The sequence below is a fragment of the Eurosta solidaginis genome, chromosome 3 (assembly GCF_040869045.1).
Source record: "Eurosta solidaginis isolate ZX-2024a chromosome 3, ASM4086904v1, whole genome shotgun sequence".
Classification (NCBI taxonomy): Eukaryota; Metazoa; Arthropoda; class Insecta; order Diptera; family Tephritidae; genus Eurosta; species Eurosta solidaginis.
This window is the reverse complement of record NC_090321.1, coordinates 61,737,792-61,761,238: the sequence shown is the minus strand read 5'-3', so window position 1 is coordinate 61,761,238 and position 23,447 is coordinate 61,737,792. Positions and strand designations below refer to the sequence as shown.

At 34.2% G+C, this 23,447-nt stretch overlaps 1 protein-coding gene across 13 annotated transcripts in view; it reads left to right on the top strand.

The window, feature by feature from the left end:
- Positions 1-23,447, top strand: part of sona (sol narae) — a 457,038-nt gene that overhangs the window by 60,119 nt on the left and 373,472 nt on the right. For all 13 annotated transcript variants that reach the window (XR_010950642.1, XR_010950641.1, XM_067771974.1 and 10 more), the window contains one exon: positions 3,665-4,482. The gene's annotated coding sequence lies outside the window, so the exon portion shown is untranslated. The remainder of the gene's footprint in view (positions 1-3,664; positions 4,483-23,447) is intronic.

Sequence of the window (23,447 nt, the reverse complement as noted above, 5' to 3'; positions counted from 1 at the left end):
CCTCATAAAAACATAAACACTGCCACATAGTCGTCGTCAAAATAGAAAGTTATCAGGTTTTTTTTACTTCGTTACAAAGGCAGTAGTTTTTACGTGGCGGGCCCCAACCTCATCTCACAGCCCGTCTACAGAAAGCTGTTATAAGCTAGAAAAATGGAGCTGAACATACACTTAATTAAATCAACAAAACCAAAAAGGAGAATAGGAGAAAAAGACAGGAGAAGGGAGAACGGAAAAGCGAAAATGCATACATAAGTACAAGGTAATAGGAAGAGGAAAGGGGTAGTAGTGGAGAGGACCTTTTAAAAAAAAAAGAGGAGGAAAAGAGAGACTAAAAGAGGGCTAAGTAAATTAAAAGGAAAAGAAGGTTTGTAATGTTGGTAATAATCAGGAAGATGAGAACCGTGAAGCTACAATACTTGGGACGGCAAGGATGTAGGAAAAAAGTATAGGCAAAAACTAAGTCTGCAGTAAATAGATGAACTGTAAAGTATGTTTGTAACGACAGTTAGAGTTAAAAGCTTTTTACACTTACGGTTATAGTTTTAGCTGCGGTTACTATGGCCTTAGTTTATATCTGCGACTAATTCTACCGTTATATTACGGTCACGTTTAGTGTTAAGATTATATTTTCCCTTCGGTAAGGTCGTTTCTTGTTGCTATTATGGTCAGTTACGGCGTCGCTGACTGACACGATTTTAGCCAGGGATATGATTTTGAGAGCAGTTAAATTAGCGGGTGCGGTTAGGGATGCCGGTCTGGTTATGGGGACAGTTGTAGTTACTACATTATTATTGTTATTGTTATGGTTTTTGCTTTGGTTAGGGTTATGGTTATGGTAATGGATAAGGTTATGGTTATGACTACGATTATGGTTGTATGTAGGTATAGGTGTGGTTATGGTTATAGTTATGGTTTTAGCTGCAGGTGTGGTTACCGTTATGGTTATATCTCTAGTTAGGGTTGCAGCTATGGTTACGGTTATGGTTGTGGATGCTGTTGCGTTTTGGATAAGGCTGTGGTTACTGTTGTGGTCACAGTTACAGTTGGATAATGGATAATAGTCCAGCTTAATTAATTAAAGCTTTTAATGATTGTATGTGGAATATTACACCTTGGCGTAATTTTAGAACAAATAACGTGATTGAGTTGATAAGAGACAGTCGCGCAAGGCGACAGTTTCGATGTACAAGTTTAATGACTGTCTCCAAACTGATCTAAACAGATGCAAAGCGGAGCATTTGATAGCCACATCCGTACTAAAAGTGCAGCGACTGTGTCAGAACTACCAACGACTGAACAAGTTTACAATGATTTTAAAAGTTCTGAATGAACGGAATTGTTGTTGTTGTAGCGATAAGGACACCCCGATAAGGTTTTGTGGAGTGTTATCGATATTGATGGTCATTTGCCGGATATAGATATGGTACGTTCCGGTAACAAGCCCCATTAAGGTACTAACTAGACCGACCATCTCGCGAACGATTTAATATGATCACATTGAAGATTCTAAGCCATCCCACCTCCCGAGCCCCTAATCCCATGAGGAGCTTGGGTCGCCAGAGCCTCTCCTACAAAATATGTGTATGATACATGAATATTAGGAACAGAATTCACCTCCTGTGGGTAAGGTTGATAATTGGGTTGTAGAAGCTATGAATTGCGCTTATCAACCCCTTGAATCTTAAAGGGGCGGCGTGTTATCAATTTGCTAGCGAAATGTGGTAGCGGTATTGATATCTTATGGAAGTTTTATAAAATTGCTATTGATAACAAAGGCTATCAAATCAAAATCAAATCTGTAACTTTTTATTGACTATTTATCGATTTGTTATCGATTATTCATCTCAATGTTATCGATGTCTCACTAAAAAGTTATCGCCAAGATTTCTTATCGGTATATTAGGAATAAGCTATAGATATTTTATTCAAAATTTGCGGATTATTTATCGAAAATTTATCGATTATCTATCGAAAAGTTATCTTTAAGCTACCAATTTACTATAGCAGTGTTACTAATTTGCTATTATCAACTTATTATCAAAAATTCAGCGATATGTTTTCGAAAATTTATATATTTGTAATCTAACAGCTATCGATTATTAATTGACAAGTTATCGCTAAGTCATTAAGTATTTATATTTATTTTTATCTATTGAAAAGTTATCGATAAGTCATCTTAAAGCTATGAATTTATTATCGGAGTGTTACCAATTTGTTATCATCAACTTACTATCAAAAAGTTATCGATATGTTGTCGATATGTGATCGATTATTCATCAAAATGCTATCAATGTCTCACTAAAAGTTATCCAAACGATTTATTGTCGGTATATTATGAATAATTTATAGATCTTTTATTCAAAAGTTGCTGATTATTTATCGAAAAGTTATCGAATATCTATGGAAAAGTTCTCGACAAGTTATCTTAATGTATCAACTTTTTCTAACAGTGTTGAAAATAAATTAATAAATGTAAGGCGCGATAACCTCTGAAGAGATTTTAGGCCGAGCTTCTCTTCCAATTTGCGTCGTGCTCCTTTTTAATTTTTCCTAGAAATTGGCGGGACGGGACCTACTTGTTTTCTGCCTACTCCGAACGGCATCTGCGAGGCAGATGAGTTTTCACTGAAAGCTTTTCATGGCAGAAATACACTCGGAGTGCTTGCCAAACAGTGTTACTAATCTGTTATTACAAACTTGTTATCAGAAAATCAGCGATATGTTGTCGAAAAGTTATATATTTATAGTCTCACAGCTATCGATTATTTATTGAAAAGTTATCGATAACTCATTAAGTAGTTATATTTACTTTCATCTACCGAAAAAGTCTAGATAAGTTATATGAAAGTTACGAATTTACTATCGGTGTTTTACCAATTTGTTATCATCAACTTACTATCAAAAAGTTATCGATATGTTGTCGAAAAGTTATATATTTAAAACATAATAGCTATCGATTATTTTTCGAAAAGCTATCGATAAGTATCGAAAAATTATCATATTTTTATCCGAATGCTACCAATTTCTTATCGGCGTATTAACATCTTGTTATCGGCCACCGCGGTGTGATGGTAGCGTGCTCCGCCTACCACACCGTATGCCCTGGGTTCGAACCCCGGGCAAAGCAACATCAAAATTTTAGAAATAAGGTTTTTAAATTAGAAGAAAATTTTTCTAAGCGGGGTCGCCCCTCGGCAGTGTTTGGCAAGTGCTCCGGGTGTATTTCTGCCATGAAAAGCTCTCAGTGAAAACTCATCTGCCTTGCAGATGCCGTTCGGAGTCGGCATAAAACATGTAGGTCCCGTCCGGCCAATTTGTAGGGAAAATCAAGAGAAGCTCGGCCTTAGATCTCTTCGGATGTTATCGCGCCTTACATTTATTTATTTTTTTATTTTTCGACGGATCATCGCCTTGTTATGAAACAGACACCAATAAAATTTCACTATAAAATCCATGACACATCTGTAGCCAAGCGACCACACGCCGATAGCCAAGCGATAACTCGACGATAGTAATTCGCTGTCGATAATAAGCCGATATTAAAACAATCGCATAGTTAAATTAGTTTACACTTATAGAGCACCACTTTAGTCACATATTTTATACTAAATTTGCATTGTTCATTAATTTTGCAAATTTTTTTGTTTTTCTTCTCTTACAGTACATTGAAGTATTGAACTCCGAACAGAAAAGAGCATCAAGTCAAATTCAAAGTGAAATTTTGTGTTATAAATAAGAAATACTCGCTCGGGTGAATACAAAAAACAATTTGAATTAAAACTAAAAATAAAATACTGAATAATAAGCCTGAAAAGAAAATCGGTATATAAACGAACATCAAAAACAATATAAACAGCTGCTTTTATAAAATAATACACTGTGTGCTTACTTAAATACAGTTTCACTTTCCGCTTGCGGTGTTGTAATAGAAAAAACAACAACAAACACTAATAATGATTACAGCAAGCCAAAGTGAAGTGCAAAGTGTAAAATTCAACGCCAATTGTGAACATACATAATTTTGATAATAATATTTATAATAATAATAAAGCGAAGCTTGCATGCACACACAAGCACAAACTTGCTTCAAGTATTTAAATTTTTTCATCTTACGCTTTTTTTATTTTGCTAATTTTCGTCGCCGGCATATAACGTAGCTTAAGTTAAAATTCGCGCGTATCGCATCCTACTCGTTTCACTTAATTCGTCAACCGTTCGTTTTTGTATGCGCGCTATTCAAACTACGAACAAACAAACATATTTTTCTACAGTGTCTGCACCACTTGTGTGTGTGTGATTTCTTGCCACTTCGCCTTCAAACTGACAATTTGCCACACAAAAGCGTCCACAACATCACATCACAACTGGTGCACCACACCCCAAATAGCGGCGGACGTGCGGTACCTAAATTCGTTGTGCGAATTTTATTTTGCAGCGTTTTTTATGCGAACAGGCCTTCAGACTCTTTAAGACACTGTGGTGAGTATTTACTTGCGGATAAACTTACATACACGCATACATGCATGCATATTAATACATATGTGTATGCGTGCATGTACATATGTTGTTCTTATTATTATTTAATTTATGAATTTTTTATGCAATCAGCACATAAAACAATAGCAAGAAAAATCCAAACATTTGAATGAATGTGGAAAATATGAATACCAAAAACAATGTCTGCTGCAACAATTTAATTAGTTTGTGTTTATGCGCAGCGTTTTTTTATTTTGTTTCATACTACATATCGCTCATTTACTTCAATAGTGTCATAACTCAAAAAACATGACTTTTGAGTTAATAACATATAAACGTACGCAATAACATGATCTATGTTGCATAAAAAAATCTTTGTGATCCTCTAAAAACTTACCACGTGCTATACAAATAAAAATATGCCTTTATATGCGCAACATATGGCAGTTAAAATCTTTGAATTGTTCTCCTGGAAAATTGTGTTTGTGAGTTATGACACTGTTGAAGTAAATGAGCGATATGTACATCCAGTGAATTTGATAGCATGCCACAGCCTTAAAGTAAACGAAAACAAATAAAAATTGTGTTACGTATACGCCGTGTAGTGCGTTTCGAAGTTTTTGTTATTTTTATTGGCAGGGATCGTAATTATAATGGGTTCTGCTAAAATTGGAATTTTATTTTCAATCATTATTTTGTACATATAATATATGTGATTTGTAATAATAATTATAATTATTTTACATATTCGAATTTTCGATTTTGAATTTTTTTTCCAATTTTTAACTTCATCTGTTCTTCGGGTATTACAGGGATCGTAATTATAGTGGGTTCTGCTAAAATTAAACATTTATTTTCAGTCATTATTTTGTACATATATATGTGTTTTGTTATAATAATTATAATTTAGTGTTATTATTTTTCATATTCGAATAATTTTTTTCGAATTTTGGAGTTCGAAAATTTTCTTCGAATTTTTAACTTCATGTGTTCTTCGGGTAATACTGGGATCGTAATTATAAAGGGTTCTGCTAAAATTAAAAATTTATTTTCAATCATTATTTTGTACATATATATGTGATTTGTAATAATAATTATAATTTAGTATTATTATTTTACATATTGAATTTTCGATTTTGATTTTATTTTTTCGAATTTTTAGCTTCATATGTTCTTCAGGTATTACAGGGATTGTAATTAGAAAGGGTTCTGATAAAATTAAAAATTTATTTTCAATCATTATTTTGTACAAATATATGTGATTTGAAAAAATAATTATAATTTAGTTTTATTATTTTTATATTCGAATTTTCGAGTTTGAGTTTTCGAATTTTCAAGATCGAAATTTTTTTTTCGAATTTTTAACTTCATATATCTTCGGGTATTCAAGCTCTTCCGATTTACATAAATGCACTGCAGCGAGGACGAAATCACAGTGACAACGCTTAACACATTTTGGTTTTTTTATTTTCGATAATCTAAAAAAACACTTCCGTGAACTTCGCAACTAGTCTCAAAAATAATTTGGAAAAAGTTCAATTATTCGAAAATCGAATCGAATTGAAGATAATTTTGAGCTTGTTATTTAGAGTTTTTTGAACTTTTTTAGTATGCTATTTTTTAGCCCAATTAATTTTTGTCCAACAAATTACGAGTTATAATTCACTCAATATTCGTATTGATATTTGGAAATTTTCTTTCTGCAATGTCTTTTTATTTTCCTACATACAAAATGTGATTTTTTTTATATAAAAGAAAGTCTGAAACACCGTTGGAAAAAAATTGTTGTGAAAAATCGAAAAGAATTCTACGTGACCTATAACGTGCGCTTTGTTAAAGTAAAATTTAATATGTTACAAACAAAAAAAAAAAAAAATTTGAAATGCAAAAAGAAAATTTTTTCGAAACCGTTTAGAGATTGGTTTGCATAACTAAATGTCGAAATTTGATGAAGATTTCCACTGCTATTTTAGTTATCGCTGCTATACATGTGATCAGCAATAATAATAGATTTTTAGTGTTATTATTTTCCTTTAGAATAAACATCTTCGAATTTTCGAGTTCGAAATAATTTTTTTCGAATATTTTGCTTTAAGTTCAGGTTGTGCGAAATTCGTTATTTGTTACATAGTGCTAGGCGTTCTTCAGCTACTGAAGCCTGTTTGATCTATTAAGATATGGAAAGAAATCCTTTGAGTATCTTAGTGAGCAGTTGGCTGATAACCATCGTCCACAGAAAAGATGTTACTACGCATTTTTGAAGTCATCTTAATGCAAATTTAACATGCAGCTGATGCATCTGATTATGACCGGATGTTCAATGTAGTTAAAACCATCCATTAACGCCCGCTTAAATACATTGTTTGAAAGCCTCAGCAATGTCTAAGAAGAGTCCTAAGGCATACTCCTTATATTCCAAGGCTTTCTCTATGTTTGTAACCGCCCCATGCAGTGCCGTGCAACCGGCTTGCCTTTGTTGCACACATGTTGGATTTTGGAGAATATTTCTTCATCCACATTGAATTTTATTTACACATCTATCACCCTCTCAAAGCTTTTCAGCTGAAATTATCTTAAGCTAAAAGGTCTATAGTCTTACATATGACCGATCTTCAGCGCATTTGGTAGAAAAACTACACGCGCAGCACTCCAAGTGTGCGGTGCATGATTTAGTCTTGTGCACCCATTGAATTTTATTTTAAGCCATCCCTCGACGGCTATACTCAAGATTTGTAGCTTGGCTGGAAATATACCATCTGGGCCCGGCGATTAAAACTTAGGAAAAGTCTTGACCGCCTATACAATATTGGTATCGATCACCGATGCCGGCGCTTCTCGCTCCGTGATCGAAGTGTAAGTGCTGCCCGCTAGTATTTTTTGATCATCTCCCAATGGGAAGTTTGTGTCGAAAAGCACCTCAAGGGATGATTCACTACTACGTAAAATTGTTTCATAAGATTATCTTCGTCCTAGAAATTTCACACTTGTGGATCTTTAACAGATCTCTGTAGTTGCCCGTGCGAGCTTCGCTCTGCAGTATGGGCCATATGGCAGGATGTCAGAATAAATGCCTGCTTAATTATCCGCTTGACGGCCACCACTGTGAGATCCTCGATAGCGTAATTCAGTAGCATATGTGTATGCAGTTTAGCTATTTCATTACCAAATTTGCAGCTCGCACCACCCGTTTAAATTGCGTGTTGTAAACGCAAAACCCGCCAGCGCTGAACCTAGAAAACTTTCCTTCTGATGAGACCTATGACTCCTCGATCAGCGCCACGTCAAACACGCTCTATTGGAGGTTTATCTGTAAGACTCGCAGCACCATTGAGCTGTTTGTCTTCCTCCAACACCTTCGTGTCTACGTTCTCCTCTTGCCCTTTTGGTTTAGAACTTTCGAGGTCCTCTTCAACCTCTCTCGATTTTTGCATGCTATGATTGTTGTCCTCGGGACTTCTTTTCCCGAGACGTGAATGCTGTGCTGGGTATCCATCTGTGGGACTCGAAGTAACATTGGGCTGTTCGCCTCCTCTAACACCTTCGTCGTGATGTTCGCGTCCTCCACCTATCCCTTTTTTAATGCCTTCGAAGCTCATTTCAAATTCACCCGCTTCTAGCGTGTTGTTATTGTTATCCTTGGGACTTATTTTCCTGTGTCGCAGAACATGTTGTCAAGCTGCGTATACAATATATCATCCACCAACTTGTTTATTTGTGGAAGATGTAGTGCTGACCCTACTCCGTGGGCCAAGATAAAGTAAGTACCTTCACATCCTGCTTCGGTATATTCGGGTTCTGTTTCTGCAGAAGTCGCAGCTTATCGTCCGGCTTCATTACGCATGGTATCCACATTTTAAATTTTGTGGGGATCTGCGCTCTATCCACCCACGCAAATTGCACCCAGCAAGCTCACGATGTTGTCGTAGGCTATCATCTTCGCGAATGAAATGTTGGTTCCGTCATTATCTTGCACATTCAGCTTTCTACAGATCTTGAACTTTCAGTAATCATCTGTCCGAAAAGATTGCTACGATCAACCAGCGCCACAGTCAGTTAATGCTTTGTCATATCACCCATCCCCTCGAGAACACCCGGAGTATTTGCTTGAACTTCCTTTGGCACCTCTGAGAAAGCCGAAGTCTTAGCGTTATACCCTTTGGTTTTTCTTCTACTTCAACATACGTGGTTGGCACATCACCTTTTTTAACGTCCTCTCTCTGACTTGTAGCTTTCGATGGGGTTGCTTTCGAGATAGTTACTACCTCGCTTGGCGCCATCTGTTCTACAGCCTAAGATCTTCAGCTGGCTTGTCATCTGGCCTGCTTTGCGTCCCTGATACTGTGCCGTCTCTTCCTCTTGAAAGCAATCTTGTCGCCTTCAGCCGAACGTTTCCCCTATATTTTGCCGATCGAAACTTCTTCCTCCTCGTAACGGTTGCAGTACTAAGCAAATTTCTTGAACTACCTTCGGCCTACTTCTACTTCCTCACGGGCCCACTTCAGGCATAATTGACAAGACAGAGAGAGATAATTAGTAAACCGATTAAAATTCAATATGAAAGAAAAAGTTTGAAAAATTAAATTTATTGAAAAAATACCAAAAAAAATAGAATACGAAAAAGTCGATATTTAGCGATAGTCTCACAAAAATCGATAAATCGATAACAATCGAACGAGATATATATGGTGCTGTGAAAATAATATTTATGGAAAAATATCGACAACACCGAAAAAAATTTACAAGAATTAGAAAATATCGATATTAATCGATAGATATATCAAAAATTAAAGGAACCATATCCCTTCTTAAAAATAAAATTTATGGAGAAAGTATCAACAACAACACCGAGCATAATTGACAATTTTTCAGAAAATTTTCGTAAACATCTATGTAAGTATTTTCAAATAGCAAAAAATCGATAAAACCCGATAAAAGTTTAAAACGCAAGACAATGCAAAGCGCTCTTTCATCAAAATTTCAAAACATATAAAAAATAGTTCAGCTTTTAAACAGCTAGACAAAAACCTTTCATACATCAAAATTTTATTACTCAACAACTATTTTCACCTCCAACTTTCAATAGCAAAAAACAAAACAAAAAAAAAAAACAAATCATAATAAAAAGGTCATTTGACTTTACAATATTTGTATTATTTTAACTTTTCATCCACTTTTGATAAGTCATTCCTTTTTGTTTCTTATGAATTTTATTAGCCGACTTAAAATTACAAGAAACAATGAAGAGGTCACACTTATGCATGCCAGAGGTTTGTGAAAGAAAAAATTTCAAACAAAAAATTATACGAAAAATACCATGAAAATGTGCGGTGCTTGCGAGTGCCATGAAATTGAAAATTCAAATAACGAAAAAAACAATGAAACAATAAGCGAAATGACAACAAAGCAAATGAAAAAAAAATTAAAAAATTTCTTAAAACTGCAGCATTAAAAAAAAAATTACGTAAAGGTGCAAAACGTCAACACACCCCTCAGTTGAATAATTGTATGCATAGACAAAGTTGGTCGGCCGCTGCAATGCTTGCATCTCTAACTTTTTGTTGTTATTTCATCTGAGTGGTATTCACGAAACTCAAACATACGTTTGTCTGTGAGTCTGAGTGCATGTTTGATTTGTGCATTGTTGTTGCGACAATGTAACAATTCCATTGTCTATTAAGTGGCAGAAAAATGTTGAATTCTAAAATTACAACAATAAAATAGCTAAAGAAATCAAATAAGTGTGAACTTATTAGAGTTGGTAGGAAAATAAATAAAAATATTTCTTTAGCAAACAATGCGATTAGTAAAGAAGACATTGATTGGTGGTCGCGTGCCGGTCCCAGGCGGAGTTCGCACCTTTAATTAGTAGGCATATTTATTGAAAAAGGAAATAAATAAAAGCCCTTTTTGGTCAATCTTCGGGCTAAAACCAATGCACATTCAGTACAAAGTGGTGTTAACCCATCAGCTGTTTGCTTTTCTTAACATTTTCCAAACAACGCTTTAATGCAACCACATGCCAGTTAATCGAAATCAATGCCAATTTTCTTTTGACTTGATATCAAGGCGAATCTATACAAGGCAAGGCGATCCTGTGCACGGTGATGGCAAAGCGAACTCAACAAATTCTTCGTATAGAAGAAAGTCAAGTAAAATAAAATTTTCATTGATTTCAATTAACTGACACCTTGCTATACAAAGTTGTTTTATGGAAAATTATCAAGCAGAAACAATCAGCTGTTCGGATAACAACATTTGGTAATGAATTCACCTTGCTTAATGTTCAGCGTGCTTTGCACACAGAGTATATTAACTTTGATTGGATAACGGTTGGTTGTACAGATATAACGGAATCGAGAAAGATATAGACTTCCATATATTAAAATCATCAGTGTCGAAAAAAAATTTTATTGAGCCATGTGCGTGCGTCCGTCCGTCTGTCCGTTAGCACGATAACTTGAGTAAATATTGAGATATATTTACCAAATTTGGGACACGGGCTTATCTGGACCCAGAATAGATTGATATTGAAAATGAGCGAAATCGGATGATAACCACACTTTTTATATATTGTAACGAATTTACCGAAATTCCTCTTATTTGCAAACTTCTGCTAACGTTCGAATCACTAAACTGTTGAATAAATAACTCCAATATTCAATAATGCAATATAATCTTTATTCAAATACTTCACAATAACACTACTACTTCTCGACAGATAGCGTGCTTAGAAAAAACTGATTCTGATTCTCAGCTTTACCTCCTTTCATACCCTGTGATTTCCTCGTTCCATACTTTTAGGCGTTTCCAGAATTTACATAGTTAACTACAGATGCACGTGTATAGCTTCTCATATGCGAGTGTATATGTGAGTGATACTTGCACAAATAATTGCCTACTTTTGGGAGTATCTCAGGTACAAGTCACTGCTCAATATCGGCTTAGAGATGATAGTATCCCTTAGTGTTGCTAGCATTCTTCACAATATATAACATTTTGGAAAACACAAACAACCTGATTATTTAGTAAATAATACAGCTAGAATGTTGAAATTTGATGTGTGGACTGATATTGGGATTCTTGATAAAAATTTGAAAAAATTGTTTAAAATGGGCGTGACACCGCCCGCTTGTTATAAAATCAATTTTACAAATATTATTCAAAAATCGTTAAACCTTTCGTAACAAAATTCGGCAGAGAGGTTGCCTTTACTATAAGGAATGCTTTGAAGAAAAATTAACGAAATCGGTTAAGGACCACGCCCACTTTTATATAAAAGATTTTTAAAAGGGTGTTGGGCGAATAAAATAAGCTATATCTTTGCAAAAAAAGCTTTATATCAATGGTATTACATTTCCCAAGTGAATTTATAACAATAAATAGGAAAAACCCCCTTTTATTACTAAGCAATTATCTATGTTTCGGGAGCCATAACTCGAAGAAAAATGAACGGATCGTAATAAAATTGGGTACACAGATTTTTCCTACAGGAGCAAATATTTCAAGAAAAAATGGACAGGATCGGTTAAAGATCACGGCAACTTAGATATAATACAAGTTTAAAAGAGGCGTAGACTAGAATAATAAGCTTCAACTTAGAAAAAAATTGTTTTGAATCAATGATATTTCACTTATCAAGTTTTATTGTAAGAGGAAATGGAGAGACATTTTTTAAAAATGGACGGTGCCACGTGTTATGTAGAAAAGTAATTTATCTGAAATGAAATGTGCAATTGAAGCTCACGCTTAGTATATAATGTTCGGTTACACCGAACTTAGACACCTTTACTTGGTGTTTTTTTTTTTTTTTTTTTTTTTTGTTGTACAAATAGTTGGAAATTTTGTTAATAGCTTATAACAAACAAACAATTTCATGCCATACATTTGTTTGTTTTATTTTTTTGTCCAAATAGTTTTCGTAATTTTTTTAATCGCTTCTAATAAACGACTATTTTTGACCGTTTCCAATCTATTTTTTCCGATTTTTACCTTTGTCCACATTTTTAAAAACTTTTGATATCGAGGATTATAATTTTTTTTTTCGATTAATAGAATTTGAATATGTTGTTATGTTTTTGTCTATATTTTGTGAAGTATAGTTAGCTATATAACATTTACATTTTCACGAAATTAACGCTGATATTCGATTATTTATTTAAGATATTTTTAGATTGTATATTTTTAAAGTTTTTACATTTTTATCGCTGTTGTTTCTTGAATGAATTATTATGGCTCTTATAGATTGTTATCAGGTTTCTTGTATTGACTGTTGATTCTTTGTTAAAAATGATATCTTCAGATTTTAGAAAAGCTTACGCTTTTAACATTCAGTCAATTATTTTATCCATTTCAATCATTTTTGTATTAAACTAATTGGTGTTATTCTATTGTACTACATTTTTATCGATTTTTTAATCGATTGACTATTGAAAGTATTCTAACGATAAGAACTTTTTATTTTTTTGAGTTCATATAAATTTGTATCAATTAATTGATAATATTCCAGGATTTTTAATCGATTGCCTTCGATATCTAACTATCAAATCTTAGTAAAGATTATCGTTTTTTAGTATATTGAAAAGATTTTTTTCTACACGATGACATTAGATAAATTTGTATCAATTTACTGATAACATTCCATGATTTTTTATCGACAATATTCGCTACCTTAATATCGAATGTTTTTGTTTCTTATCCATTTCTATTGGCAGGAACCGACTTGTTGAGATATATGGATGTCTTTAGATCACATGTTATCAATTAACTTATAAAATTTGTGATTTTTGATCAATTTATTTCATTTAACCGTACTATAGGTTTTTATCGATGGTTATCAATTTTTGTTGCTTTAAACAGATTTGTTTACTTTTTTTGGTTTTTTTCAGTTAACTGTTTTTACCGATTAATTTTGATATCAATTTTCAACTTTTTCAATTAAATGGTAAAAGCATGTGTTTTTTATCTATTAAATTCGGTATATTACTATCGACTCTTATGACATTATGGTGGTTTAAACCGATTTTTTGTTTAATCGATGCCATAAGATAATCAATTAACTGATAATATTGCATGATTTTTATCGACTCAATTCGAAGCTGTACTATCGACTTATATCAATGATTATATCGATTATTTATGTAGAAAGCAATAATTTTTATACGGATGTCTTTAGACCACTTTTTATCAATTAACTGATAGTAGTTATGGGTTTTTATCGATTCTTTTCGATACTATGCTTTCCAGTTTCATCGGTGATTATCGATTGCTTACATTTTTCCAGACTTTTTAATTCTTTAATTGATTTTCATCAGTTAGCTAATAATAATCGATTATTGGGTTTTTTTTTAATTTGCACAGATTTTTTTATTTGTTAATAAATTTTTAATAGTTTCCTGATAGCAATCTATGTTTTTGTATCGCATATTATCAACTCATTCTGATGATTCACGATTTTGATTGGTTTGAAAGGATTTTATAAGTTTTAATGAATTTAATCTACTAAAAGTTTTTCTTCCAATCACGACTTTTAGAATCATAGTAAAAATAAGTAGTGCTAAATTTACGCCACAAAACCGATACTTATTTCAAATCAAGTCTTTTCGATACACAATTTTTTTATCGGCAATTTTATTAGAAGCACATATGAACACATATTTTTTTTTATATGTATATTCCCTCGTCTTTCTACCTGAATTTTATTTTGACAGAATTCAGTGGTTTACCGATTGTACTCGATAGTTTTATATCGGGTTTTAATGATTTTTATCGATTTTATTAGATATATGCGCCGATGTTACTAGTTTGTATGAAATTTTAGCCATACTCATTTATATTCATATTCTATAAATTTGCTGAATTTGTAGCTACTCTTGATCAAAAAATCTATAGTTATTTAATGCCAGGTTTTATCGATATGCAACTTTATTTATCGACCTTCACATTAAGAGCATACGCGACTGGAACCAATTTTTCGTTATTTCTTCGTCTTGTCAGCTTAATTCTATTTCCACAGAATTGTATGGTTAATGATTTTACTCGATATTTTTTTATAGACTTTCAACGACTTTATTGAGTTTTATCAATTTTAATGAACTTTTATCGATCTTAATTTAAAATGAAGATTTTAATAATTTTTCTTTTAATTTGCGTTAACAAATATTTTAGCAGACTCATTTTTTTTTAAATTTGTTATTGATTATTATCGATAATCTCGAATACTATTGATAAGACCTGATTTCAATGAATTTTCTAATATTAGTTGACTGTGTTTTTATCGATTACTATCGATCATCACCAGTACTACCGATATGATTCGACTTCAATCAATTTCTATAGAAGTTTCAATATTTGAATATGTTTTGAAATAAGCTCTTTGAAAGTTTCACAGAATATTTTGCCGCAGGGAACAATGTGACAATGTGTATGAGCCACGAATCTTCATAGAGCTTCTTAAATCACATCAGGTCTCACATAGTTCATATAAAACAAAGACATACTTCAAACATAAGTTAGGTTGGGTGGTAGCTTCCCTGATAGGGGAAGCTCACTTGGACAACATGACGGTCCGTTGTGATACCACATATAATAAACTAAACTAACGGTGGCGTAGATATAACTACTTAGAGAATCCTTGGGTAGCAACGATAAAGCTCCGAATGATCCCGATCTCAACCTTGGATAGCTCCTCGGGAGATCCAAGTGAGTCACGACCGAAATACTTTCGCCTAGTTCTGACAAAAGCTGTGCAGTCAAGCCTAAAGTGATTTGGTGATTCCACCTCATCATCCTCCATACAGCTGCAGCAGGATGGAGTTTCCAATATATTCAGAAGTACCGCATGGACAAACATGCGTAAGGATAATTTAAAAAATTTGTATAAACAACAAAATTCCAAAATTTTAAAAAGAGTCGTTAAAATCTCACCAAAAAAATCATCAAATCACAAACATAAACCATTTTTTTTCCGACAACTCCTACAACTTGCCAATCGGTTTCACTTCATTACGGACTGTTGGACCAGCTGACGGACGTTGAGTACAATCTGCAACAACAAATGGCAGCTAAATATTTACAAGTGTGCGGTAACTGAATTTAAATTATATAAAGAAAAATTATCAACACAACCAAGTCAAAAAATTAAAGAAAATAACTTAAAAAAATTGAAAAAAAAAAACAAATTACCAACATTATTCGATTTAATATAATGACCGAAACAATGAAGTTAAGCCCATTTAATACGAACAATTTCAATAACAAAAAAAAAACACAAAAGTGAAGAAAGAAGAAATCCACTAAATATTTTAAAAACAAAATCGATTCAGAGACGGAAATGTGAGTGTTGACAGACCGAACGGACGTGGGTTGATAGCTAAACGATCGTAAATCATAAATTTGAATATGTATGAGTAGTGTTAACGAGAAGAGTACTTTCACCGCCTGTGACGTTGAAGTGGAATAAAAAAAAAACTAAAAAAAAAAAACAAAACGTTAAAATACTGGCAAAAATTTATTAAAATAAATAAACACTTAACTTAAGCAAAAAAAAAAAAAACAACTAAGTTAAAATTAATAAATTTTAATAGTGATCTCCAGATATTTCAGTTTTTTCCCAAACATTTAATCTAATAAAATAAAATAAGTTAAATGAAAAGAAATCAGGTGATATGATATGAAATGATGTGACCTGATATGATGTGATATGATATCAGACCTATCATATCTTATGGGTCAATTTCACGGTGTCATATATACAACGCATCTAATTGCGTGGTCATCGGCCCAACAAAGGCTCCATGTTCACTTCAGTGGCGTTCGCTGGTACCAAATAACCTCCCAAACCAGGGGCGGAAACTGTTATTACTTTTATAATATAATTCCTTGCAAAACTATTAATTTTGGACTTTTAATATATTTGGATCAAGATTAAAATTTATTTGGGATTTTTTTTTACCTGAGTTCGATAGAACTAGTTAAGCTCGGACTTTTCTATCAGACTCAAAAAATAAAAATACAGATTTTACTTTTATATTTGGACGTTTATGGAAAAAGTTCGAAAAATAAAAAGGATGCATGATTCGTCATGATATTGCTAAAGGGATACCTGAGAACTCAAACATTTTCACCTAGGACCATTTTTGGACCAGGACTTTTTCGATTCCGAAAAAAATAATTATTATTTTCCGTCCCTGTTCCAAAGGGTCTTACCTTGGTAAGATACAAGGTATATCTAAACCCTTTTCCATTTTATGGATAACTAGCAGACCCGTCAGACGTTGTTCTGCCCTAAATTTGGTCTATCTCAATAAATTTTAATAAGTTTTTCCGTCTAGCCCTGCCCTCCCCCCCTCTTCACTTTTTCTTAATCCTTTTATACTCTCCTCCCTCCGTCTTTTTCGCTTCATCTATCTCTATATTCGTCTCACTCTATCTCTTTGTCAGTATCCTTCCCTCTTTTCTCTTCTCTGAAGTTTTTCCCAATCTTCTTCATCCCTTATTGCCAATCCCAGAGGGTGGTATGTATTTTGTTCCAGTCCCACTCCGAGTCCCAGTCCCACTCCAAGTCTCAGTCCTAGTCCTAGTCTTAATCCCAGTCCCAGCCCGTCTCTGGTCTACTTCCCGGAAAAAAGGATCGTAAATACTAATATAGGCAAATTTATATACCAAATTTCAAGCAAATCGAATAGGACGTATGTAAATAGGTATATGGGTATTATTAATTGATGTCTTTATTTCGGCTTCACATGTATATTTATCAGTTTGCCAGGTTGATGCGACTAAATCGAATATCACAATATAAAATTACTTTAAAGCTCTCAGCAACAGCTTTCATTTGTTATCCATATTGTATAAACACATTCTAGGAGCACCCGCGTCCACGTTTTGGCCTATGTCTCGGGACCCTAGTCACCCAGGGGTATAAAGATTACTCTGTACTAAAGCACACATCAACAGCTTCAATTTGATACCCATAATGTAAAAGCACATCCTAGTGTTAGAAGCAATCATCAACAACTTTCCTTTGTTATCCATGTTGTATTACCACTTTCAAGGGGTACCTGGGTCAACGTTTTGGCCTAAATATCGAGACCTTAGTCACCGTACCCCGTATCAAAGTACCCATAAACAGCTTCCATTTGATACCCATAATATACCCAAAGATATCACAGGATTACCCAAGTCCACGTTTTGATCTCAAGACCCTAGCCAGGACGGGATAGAAAGTATCCTATGTCTGTCTCCTGGTCCTAAACTACCCCTCCACTAATTTTCAGCCAAATCTGTTCATCCGTTCTTGAGTTATAAATAGTGTAACTAACACCACTTTCTTTTATATATATACATCACATTAGAAACTTCAAAAATGACAGAATTTCTTCACTATTTAATAGATGTTATTATACATATAAAGCTTCCTCTTCAATCACTCTATCTACTAAAAAAAAGCGCATCAAAATCCGTTGCGTAGTTTTAAAGGTTTGAGCATTCAAAGGGACATAGGGACAGAAAAAGCGACTCTGTTTTAAACTATGTAGTGGTAGTGATACATGCAAAAATACCAAAAAATAAAAATTTTGTTTAAGAATTTTAAGGAAATGTTCAATATTTTTATCGAAAGAGTAGTTTTCGAGAGATGTATGCATTATTAACTATTTATTATTATTTGTGTATGTACATACATATGTAACACATACATACCTATAAACCTATGGCCGAAGTTAAATAATGCAGCGAATGTTATGTGTATATACGTATGTGTCGCATCATGTCTCACTCAAAACTAATTTGCTCGCACAGTTGACACCGAACAATCACACAAACGATTTTTTTGGTAAAAATGTTACTTTTGTTTAAACATATATAAGAAAGGAATCAAAATGTTACTTTTGTTTAAACATGTTACTTTTGTTTAAACATATATAAGAAAGGAATCAAGTATTTTTTTTGATGCAGATCGAAGGTAAATAGTTCAAAGTTTTGCTGAAAAGTAGAATTTTCCAAATCCATCCTAGCGTTTATGAGTTATAGCTGTGTAAACAAAAATTTTATGATTTCTTACTACATTTTGGCAATTTGCCACGCCCCTATAATATATACCTTCAAATTATATTAACTGTACCATCTCACGTAGCTAAGCTTTCAAATGCAAAAAACCGTTTTAAAATCGGAGCATTCTATGTGAATTTATGTGCATACATGGCATTTAGCGACTTTATTTTATAAGATTTATAGATGACATCCGGTTGACGGCAACTGCACCATGAGTTCCGATACGATTCTAATCTAACCATTAATAATTAACTGCATACTGCTCTGTTCCTTGGGTCAATCACACACAAGATACAATGCTACATAAAAGCGCTGTCAACAACATTTTCTAAGCACCAGAATAGCCTGCATCACAACTAAGGGATCTCATTACAAATTTTTCGTCACATCAAATCAAAATGTCCATTCGGGTCTACGACATAAAGTCTGAGCTACTAATCACATTTACACCAAGTCAGATACCACCGTTCAGCATAGCCTAACGCAGTTTCAAAAATTTCCAAAAAAAAAAATTTAAGTTAGCACATACCCCACTCTTTCAATTGTCGATTGTCATCCACAAAAAATAGGCATCACAGCCTCCAAGTACTTATTTTATTGCCAACTTTTTAACGAAGGTACCACACCAATCCTAAGAGAATACTTTGTTTTAAATTTTGAAATCTGAAGACATCGCATTACTCCGAAAATATTGTTATATTTTCAACTTTAGCGGAGCAGAGAGAGTATAGCTCCATTGAGTACGCTTTACTGTCGACATCGCCCAAAATTGAATTCCCCCCAAATTTGAGGTAAAACCAGCGCCTCCACGAATATCCCACTAGGGGGTCATTCCCTTAGGACAGGAGCTGTAACCTCTTTACAAATATCTATGATACAGTATATACAGATCAGAACTGACTTTATCTGCTCCGCGCAGTACAGTTTTTAACAACCGTGAAAGGGTGGGGCAAGTTATACACAGCGTCACATTGCTCCCTTTCGAGCAATACAGGATTGTATAGCCATGGTGCTTTAATCGCATTTTGCGATCGGTATTCCTACCGCATTCATAGTATGAGATCTTAAGATATAATATTAATTGCAGATATAATTATAATGGCAGCCCAGATAGGGTGAAATTCAATTCAGCAGTCGACATGTTCAGGCCTGACAATCTAGTTGCAGTTATGAGTAACTTAAGTTTTGGTCTACTTTGGGCATTGGTATTGCTTTGTTGTTGTTGTAGCTTTCATATGACCTGCTATACAAAAACAAAACCAAAAGATATAACTGATGATATTTGTTGTTGCTGTGTGTAGTATTTTGGTGACTATGAATGCAGTAAGCTCCGAAGAACGATTTTTTTGGCACTTCGAACCATTGGGTCCTTGGATTTTACTTAGTCGCTTCATACCATAAGTATGCCAGCAGAAAAAAAAATTCGAAGGTCTATGACCAGAAGGGCCGCTTATTATATTACCTATCGCACTGCTCCAGCTGAACCTAGAGCCTTGTGAAATCAAATGATGCTTACGATGTGATATGCTGATATTTTAAAATTTGAAATCATATGATATGCAGTACATTGCATAAATACATATAACATAGTTAATAAAACAAAATTAAAAAATAATAAAAATTTTTCTCAGATAAAAGAACTCAATTTTTAAAAAGCATTCCAACTACACATTTTCTTCGACCTTCAACAACTAAAACAACGCAGTAAAACTGCAACAGTAGGCATCAACCAAGCTTAGCGCTTTCACATATCCAATGACTTCAGCTGAATTGCGTTTTCAGTTTAATAAAAACAAAAATTAAACAAACATTTTTTAAAATTAATACAGCATTTTTTAAACGTAGTACAACAATAACACTTTTTGCATATGTTTTTATTTAATTTATCACCAACTGCAGTTGTCAATGTCAATTAATGCCAGCTAAAGTCAAAATCAAGACAAAACCAAACCAAGAGTCCAGACTTGGTTAAGACCAGACGTGTTAAGCGGTTACGGCGGCGTGTTGGAAATGTCAGCACATTTCACTGAATGACATAAAAGAGAAATATTAAAACATACATATGTGTCAGTATAAGTACCCAGTAGGGAATACAACTTGTTAGCAGCAAATTATGATGCACTTTCATTAAAGTTAATCAGCCAGGCTTTGCCGCGATGTCACATCAATGGTCACAAGTGACCATTTTTGTTTTGCAAGACACAGTTAAAATACGTTTTGCTTACTTACTATAAACTAGTTATTTATAAGGTAGTTTGTAGTTCTATTATTTGTGGTATGCCTATAGGCAGTTCCTATATCTGGAAATCTATAGATATTTCCAATTGCAACAGGTGATCGAAAAATATTTTTAATGAAGTAAAAAAGGAAGGTCTGAAATATAGGGATATGCAAATGCTGATTGCATATTTCATAGGATTTTCTGCAGGGTGCATTACGTATGTGCATATATCTTACAAATATATTTTTTTTGTTATACAGGGCAATGGTTACAGCAGTAACATGTGGGCAGCTGTTTGTTTAGTCAATGCAAGCAAACTGAATCGCTTACGCAGTTTGCTGAAGTTGATTTCTGCATAAGTACTTTTTAAACGTTTAGCGTATGAATGTTTTCAATATTTCTGTTACATATATTGTTGTTGTTTATTCTGTTTTAAGTTTTTCTTGGTCAGTAGGTTCATAGAGTTTCTGGTTTGAAAAACCCTGGAGAAAAGTGGTACTACTTAAGTGGGGGCAACGGACTTGATATGGACCAACATGATTGACTGCGAAGTCTCAAGACCCTTATGGCCATGCTTGAACAGGAAAGGCACCAGCTTCCTTCTCAAACTGAACAATTCCGTGGTGATATACAGGGAAATTTCTTGCTACCTAATGATGTTCCTAGTGGGGGCACTTAGTGAGGCCTGTATCCTTTAGCATTGTCATGTGATCTTCTCCCCTGTTGTTGTGTTAACGATAAAGATACTTCCCGCAGGTTTTGAGGAGTGATCGATGTTGATGGTCCTATGCCGGATACAGATCGGGTAGATTCTGGTAACAAAGCACCATAAAGGTAGTAGCCCGATCATTTGGAAAACGATTAATATCACCACATTAACCCCTATAGGCCATGCCGCCCATCCCCTAGTGCCGTGGGGAACTTTTGGTCGCCAGAGCCTCACCTGCTTAACATGTGTATAATACATTCATATTTGTAACAGGATTCCCCTCGCGTATGTGGAGTTGACAATTGGGTTTCGAAAGCTTGAAGCTATAAAGCTTTGTATTGCGTTTATCAATCACTTGATTCCCGATCTTCTGGCCTCCTGTGACTTTACGAATCCTTTTTCGCTGCTCTCGCTCTTATCACGGCTTGACCTCCAGATCATACAGTTATGACCTTATGGTGCACAGTCCCCGGATCGGTATACGATATCTTGTCATCTCGGCTGGTATAACCGCGCTCTAAATAAGCAGTTTCTATATAACGTATGAAGGAAAAATAAGAAACCAGCGCTAACGTGAGTTCTCGCAGTTATCTTGTAGGCGACCACACCACCATACCGCCGACGAAGATCTGTAACTGTTAATATAATCGAACACTTTAAGTGCGTTCGTTGGGTAAGTGGCTGAACCAGCTCAAAAAAACTAACCGGTTGAAAAAAATACCCGTTCCTAAAAAGTACCCACTTCTGAAAAAGGACACGGCTCTTGAAAAGTAACCGGTTCAAAAAAGTAACAAGGCTCTTAAAGGCAACCGGCTCTAAAATAGTACCCGGTTCAAAGATATCAAGTTTTTATAAAGTAATCTGTTCAAAAGGACTTGGTTCTAAAAAGGGACACGGTAAAAAAAAGTACCAATCTCAATAAAAGTACGCAGTTAAAAAAAGTATATAGTTCTAAAAAAATTCCCGGCAAAAAAGTATCCGGTTCTGAAAAAGTATCCGTTTCTTTATAAATTTCAGAATATTTTTTCTTGCGCTATTTTTCTAGAAAATTCATCAAGAACATCAAACAAAAAAAAAAATCGTGACATTTTCAAGAAAATACTGAAATTTTACAAAAGTTGTATTCTTTGGTTGATTTAAAACAAAATAAAAAAAAATCATGGAAACCTTTTTGGAAGGGTGGAAATATAAACCCACATTTCATTTAGAGGTGCTTTTATAGTGCTAGGCTACATCCGAGCTTACACTTCTTTATTGTTTTGACATATTTTGTTTTGCAAAATTGGCTTATTTTTTCCAAATCGAGCTTGCAACTAAGAGAAAATCCAGCAGCTCAAAAGTTCCCTACTAAGCGTTCGAAACCTCATTTAGGGGTATGCAGATTAGCAACGTTTAGCAAAACGAAAGCCCTTAAAACTACCTCGCCAACAGCATTGCATGCATTCTGCACATCACGCCTGAAGACCTAATTCCAAAAATATAGCGCTAGCAACTGCAACAAGGCTTGAGGCCTAGGAGCAGCTTGAGTGTAGACTTTAAGGTGAACGGATTATATGGTACCGTACGTGAGCTTCAAAAGACATCCTGGGGTCGCAATAGAGTAGGAGGGATGCTTAAACATCAATGTATATATTATGATGAATATTAGTGACACTAAGTGATACTCACATCACTAGTCTGATGCTAAGTAAATGAAGCCAAAACAAACAATAAAGCAGGCAGTCGCTTGTATCTACATAAATATAAACATATGTACGTACACGCAGCGGAGAGAAAACACACAAACACATGCATATAACTTATCTGAGATGCGCTCAAAAGTAGGCAATAATTTGTGCAAGTAACACTCACATATACACGCGCATATGAGAAGCTATAAACGTAGTTATAGTTAGTAATTTTATAGCTGCTAACTAACTAGTAAATTCTGGAATAGATCCGCCTAGAAATATGTCAACGAGAAAACCAAACACTATAAAAGCAGCAACAGTT